Below are 6,057 nucleotides of genomic sequence, written 5' to 3' on the forward strand. Positions count from 1 at the left end.
GGCTGATGCAGCCTTGCTACCCTCTTGCATTAGCTTTTTGTTTTTCTTCTGTTTTTCATGTTCTTTTCCTTTGTGTTTCTCCCTTCCCGTTTTTTTCTTTTTCTTCTGAGTAGGAGTGGATATTCTCATCCTGACTGCTGACAAATGAGAAGGTAGGAAGGGCAACTGATTTTTTGGTTTTCACAAACAAGCGAGTCACACTCTCCCATTTCTCAGGCAATTTTTCACGACAGCAACATTTTCAACGAGGTGCTGGTCCTGCATTCCATGGTGAACCATGCATATAGTACTGCAAGAGCCACTTTTCGAGATGTTTAAGATGGTTCTAACTATAGAATTCTTGATCTCTCTTGATAAGTTTTTGGCCAGAGGGTTCACACTTACTGGAACTTTCTTTGATAGAAGGGCCTCCCAAGGTGCGATGGTAAGAGCCACCTGATCCTCTTCTCTGTGAGGAAGAAATCAAAACTAGTCAGGCGGCAAAGCTTGGCTTCATAGGCTTTATACTCCTTTTTCAAAGTCTGGAAAGGAATAATCTGAGAAATGATTTTAACTCCATGTGTGTTCAAAAGCTTTAGATAGAAATGTTCTGTCTTTTCAGGAGTCAAACTGGATTCATCTTTGGTAGATAAACAAATTTCTGCTAAATCTGTCCAGGTACCATTAGGCAAGGGGAATCCGACCTTCAGTTCTTTACTAGGAATTTTCCACAGTACCACTACTGAAAATAAATTTTCATTCTCGTTCAAGAGCAATCCATTATGGTTTCTCCTGGTTCTGGCATGTGCCAACAGAACTTCACTGCCTTTCTTATCTACCTTTCGTCCAACTGCTGCAGTGAGGTGGGGACCACAGGAGTCGCAACTAAGGAGTCGCGCCCAAAGCAGATGCCGCGGTGGAAGTCAAGACCTCCATGTTGTCCTCACCTCATGTACACAGGCATGAGGAACCCTAGAACCAGAATGGGGGGAGATGGAATTCTTTAGCAAGAAGTAGCCCTCCTCATTCCAGAAGACTGAAAACCATGTATTTTGGAGTCAGATCTTGAATTGAATCCTAGCTCTTTCCATCTGTATCCTTGGGCAAGTATTTAACCCGATGAGCCTCATTGTGTAGGAATATTTATACCTGTCTGTCGGGGTTGGTGTTAGAATAAAATGAAATCACATATACAAAATATCTAGCATTGTTCTTGGCATATTACAATAGTGTTTCTACAACTGTCTTTGCTATTCAGCTCAGATGGTGAGTTTGGATAGCGTGGGATAGGTCCACTTAATTGAGAAAATTGAGAAAATAAAAACAGTGCCAAGTATATCCGACAGGAGGGATTTGATGTAGAGAATTAGCTACAAAGTTATTGGAAGGGCTGGCAAACCAAAGGGAGGGTGTACTGAAGAGGAAGGGGAGACATGCAGAGATTAGGAAGCTGCTCCCATTCCTGGGCTGGAAACGACTGCTGTGCTATTGGAGATGCTGTCATGGAGGTTCCAGAGAGGTCCACAAATTCATTGGCCCTCTTTCTGTCAGTAGGTGGAGTCTCATCTTCCTTCCTTGAACATAGGCAGGCCTTAGTGACTTCTAACAGAATGTAGTGGATAAGATATTCCCTCTCCAAGGCCAGGTCCTAGAAGATGACACAACTTGCACTTGGCTCTCTCTCAGGATGCTTGCTCTCGGAACCCAACCGCCATGTTGTGAGGAAGCCCAGTCCACCTAGGTCAAGTAGATGTGTTCCAGCTGACACCCAGCATCAACTGTCAGACAAGTGAGTGAGCCGGCCTCTGTGATCACTCCAGCCCCCATTACCCTCTGAGTGCAGCAGCCCCAGAGACCCCACATAGTGCCTCCCTAGATGAGCCTGGTCAACTTCCAGAGGTCTGAGGGAGAAGGAGAAAATGAGTATTATGATGTAAAGGCAGTATGTTTGGGGGAGACTTGATATGCAGTATCATAACTGGCACAGTGCCTTTGCTACTACAGGAGCTGCCAGAGGTATAGTCACTGCCCAGATGCCCCTTGGCAATTACCAAGTATGGCTGCTGTTAGACCAGGAGCTTCTTCTCTCTTTTTCCCCCCCTCTGATCTCCCCCCACCATCTCCAGCTGGCAAAACCTGACAGAAAGCCAGCCAGTAAGGAAGCCTTGAGGATGTGACTTATGGCCACCTGCACCCAGCAGCAGACTAGATATACAGCTGAGCTCATCAGGTAGACAGCTGGCATGGCCCACTCCTTTGGCGACTGATCTTCTGTGCACACCTGCAATGCACAGGTAAGCATCCAAACAGCAGCAACTTCCTGCTTTCCCCCAACGTGCTGCGACTTCTTTATACAAAAGAAGACAGCAACTTCCTGCTTCCACCCAACACGATGTTACTGTTGTTTGTACAAAAGAAAACGATCTCACCAGCAGAAAAGAGCAAACGTTTGGTCTCTGCAGTTCCCGTGTCCATCCTTGGGTGATCTTAACTCCTTTTTTAATCACAGTCCCAGCTGGATATTGTAGACCCTATAAAGTAATCAATAAAATTAACCAGTTTGCACATTTCTTAAAGTAGATCAAGGGAGGGGCGAAATGCAGGGCCTGGGCCCATCAGCGGAGTGATGGTGAAGGCATCTGGATCCCACATGGGCAAGTCCAGTTCAAGTTCTGCACCCAGTCACATGTGCATTTGTGCCAAAATCCTGAAAAGAGAAATGGAGTAGAAAAGGTTGCAGCGTGACTACCCTCCATGCAGGAGTGCTTCTCACTCGCCCTCTCTCTTTCTGTCTCAAGGGGGTACACACACTTTCTAGTGAACTTCTTAAAAAATTTACAAATATAGGGTCAGCCCCAGAGTACAATGGTTAAGCACTGTGCAAGGGGAGTCAGATTCCACATGGCTGATGTGGTTCAAATCCCAGCCTTGGCAGCTTGAAAAACATGTCAGGTATGTGTTGTGCCTAGGACCCTGACAGAGTGAAGAAATGGAGGGAAGAAGGATTGTGGTCTGAGAAGGCCGCATGGAGGGATTCCCTCTCTCTCTAATGTGCACATGTGCCTTCTGACAATAAATACATATATACATGGGTCCAGCTGGTGGCAGGGCGGTTGAGGTGACTGGATCCCACATGGCTCCCTGTGCAGTTGGAATCCCAGACCCGATGGCTCTAAAACTATGCTGGACACGTGTGCGTGTCTGCTCTGAATCCCAAGAGGAGAATGGAGGGATTGTGGCACGGCTACCCCCTGAGTGATGCTTTCTCATGTTCCCTCTTTCTTCTCTGGTTAGTGCACAGTCCTATTGCAAACTAAAAAAATTAAAAAAGTCAGTATGGACTTAATACATATCAGTCAGAATTATTGCCTTTTGTCAAGCTGTGGGGAAAAATATTCTTAGATTCACTCTGCTAAGCCAGCCTGTTATACATTTTAATATTTTGTAAATAATTCAGATAAATTCTAATAATTTTAAAGGGTAAATTAGTTTAGCATGCTTTTTATTTGTTGTAAGAATCAATAGTTCATTAAAGAATATTTGGCTTACACACCAGAAACAGTGATGTCTCTATGTTCTTTAGATTTAGCTGCATAGTTATAGTTTCAGCTTTATAGATGCCATTTTAGACTATGCAGTCATATTGGAAAATTTGGCATGGGCCAGCAGGTAGTATGGAGGTTGAAGTACTGGATCCCACATGGCCAATTCCAGGGTATGAGTTCCAGACCCAATCATGCTAGGCACAGGTGCATGAGTACCCAAAATTCCAAGAGAATGGAGGAATAGGGATTTCAGTGTGGTCACCCCTCAGGGGATGAGTTCTCACTTTCCCTCTTCCTCTCTCTCTAGCAAGCTCATGCACCTTATAGCAAAGATTCAAACCCACACATTTGAATAGTCTGAATCCTGTCTGAGTGCTCTTGACCCACATGCTGCAGCACAGCGAAGCATGCAGTGGGGGCTCAGAAAATATAGCTGCTGTTGTTGATAGTACTTGGATTTGACCCCTGTCTATGGAGTTAGGAGTCTTTTACTCACTGCCCTATAGAGATAACCAGTTGGCTGAAACATGCCTAGTAAAGAGGGTATCTTGCTGATTTCTGGCAAAATTCCTTAAAATACACTTTGAAAGTTTATAACTGTCTATCTCACAAGAAGTCTGACCCTACAAAAGATTTTTCTCTCCAAATTGAAAGCTCAGCTTCAGGACCAGCAACTGTTGTAATGGTTGCATTGCTGGACTCCCACATAGTTGACTGAGGTTCAAGTCCCAGATCCAGAGACTTTAAATTCTTGCCCAGCGTGTGTACGTGCGTGTCCAAAATCCCGAGAGGAGAATGGAGGAGACGGGATCATGGCATGGCCATCCCCCCGGGGGGTGATTTCTCGCTTTCTGTCTCTCTATGTCTCTCTGGCAAGTGCACATGCCCTATAGCAAAAACCTCCCCTAGTCACAACATTCTCCATTATTAGCCAGGTGAGGTGACTGGGAGGAAACTTTGAATTTGGTGACTCTTATGGGGTTGCATGATGGCTTGTCCCCCAAAGTTCGATGTGGAATTTGACGTTGAAGGCAATCAGGCCTGGTGGATGGTGATTGGATCTTGGTGCTTGGATCATGGAGACAACAGTCGCGTGAGGAGATTAATGATGTCTTTGAGAGTCCCAGTGATTCTAGGTCTCACGAGAGGGGGTTAGTTCTCGTGAGAGCTGGTGCTGTAGAAGAGCTGCCTGCAGCTGTCTCTCCCTGCACACGCCACCATCCTCTGTGCCACCATTGGCCATGCCATAGGCTGGCCTGATGTTGGACCATTGCCTTGGGACTTGCCAGTTGCCAGAATTGTGAGTTAATAAACCCCAGTAAGTCACCCAGTGTCATGTATTTCTGTTAGCAGCGCAAAAACAGACTAAGACCATGACCAAATATGCGTGGTCAGATCCCAGGTCAGCTTAGCCTCCCTCAGTTTTCTTTTTCCTTGAATGAGAGAGAGAGCAGGAAGACGAGAGAGGAAGAGGGAGATTTGCGAGAAAGAATGTGCAAGAAAGCCCAGCACTACATGCTGCTTTTGGTCACAAGTGTAATGTCAAAGCCCAAAGGACCCCATACAAGTCAAGATAGCCATGCTCTCGGCGAGCCGCTTACAGACTTAGTCACATGGGCAGAACTCTGTGGAACTAAGCAGCATTCCGCTCGCTCCCTGGGGATCGCAGAGGGTCTCCTTGGCCAGAGGCCTGGACTGTTGCTCTAGCTGAATCAGATTTCTGCTCCTCTGAGGTAGTATGAGGCAGCAAGTGCTCTCGCTTCATGTCCTGCTTGAGCCCTGCCCCTGCAGTTCCTAGAGCTGGTCACCTTAACCACCAAACACCTCCAGGAGCTACAGGAAGTGTAGGACTGAACCCCAATGGATACCCTGCATTATAAGGGAAGATGCTTATTGACCCAGGCCCTCTGTCTCACCACAAAGCTCCTGAGCTACCATAGCCTCCAGAAAGGTCTGCTCCTCAAATCCCAACCTTGGGGTGTGAGGTCAACAGGTAAACGGGGTTTCACAGGGACAGGCCAGTATCTGTGAAAGTACTTTTAACTAGTAAAAATTCTTTTTTTTTTTTTCTAAATCGGCTGGAGAGTGTGTGCATTCAGGAGGAAACATTGACCTGGGGCTGTAAGGATTCTAGGGGCACCACCAGGGAGGGAGTTCTCTACAGTATTGGAAGGTTAGACTCCCTTGCTGTTAGGTTACTGTCATCTTGTTGCAGGCCGCTCTCCAGCTTTGGGGAGAGGAGTCGGCAGTAGCTTGCATCATAGGGAAAGCTTTGTCTGACAGCGAGGTTAATATAGTTCTTTAAGCTAATAAGAGATTTCTGACAGCAACTGGTCCATCCAGAATAACTACAGTGGGTGTGTTCTGAAAATACTATCATTAGGTCCAATGAATTTGTTTGCGTTTTCTACTCAGGAATGTTTTCCTAAACTTTATTTATTATCATTTAGTTTTAGTCTGGACCCTTAACCCCAATAGGAGGAGGGCCTGGAGTGGGGTGGAAGAGCCTTACGCTGTGCAATAGCTTTCCCTA

General features: G+C 46.0%; 2 pseudogenes; both read right to left on the reverse strand.

Annotated features, from left to right (window-relative positions):
- LOC102486538 (ribosomal L1 domain-containing protein 1 pseudogene) overlaps positions 1-30 on the reverse strand; it is a 4,575-nt pseudogene extending 4,545 nt beyond the window's left edge.
- Positions 31-94: 64 nt separating this feature from the next.
- Positions 95-6,057, reverse strand: part of LOC102486952 (ribosomal L1 domain-containing protein 1-like) — a 9,610-nt pseudogene continuing 3,647 nt past the window's right edge.

The sequence above is a fragment of the Tupaia chinensis genome, unplaced genomic scaffold (genome assembly GCF_000334495.1).
Source record: "Tupaia chinensis unplaced genomic scaffold, TupChi_1.0 Scaffold000120_1, whole genome shotgun sequence".
NCBI classification, from domain to species: domain Eukaryota; kingdom Metazoa; phylum Chordata; class Mammalia; order Scandentia; family Tupaiidae; genus Tupaia; species Tupaia belangeri.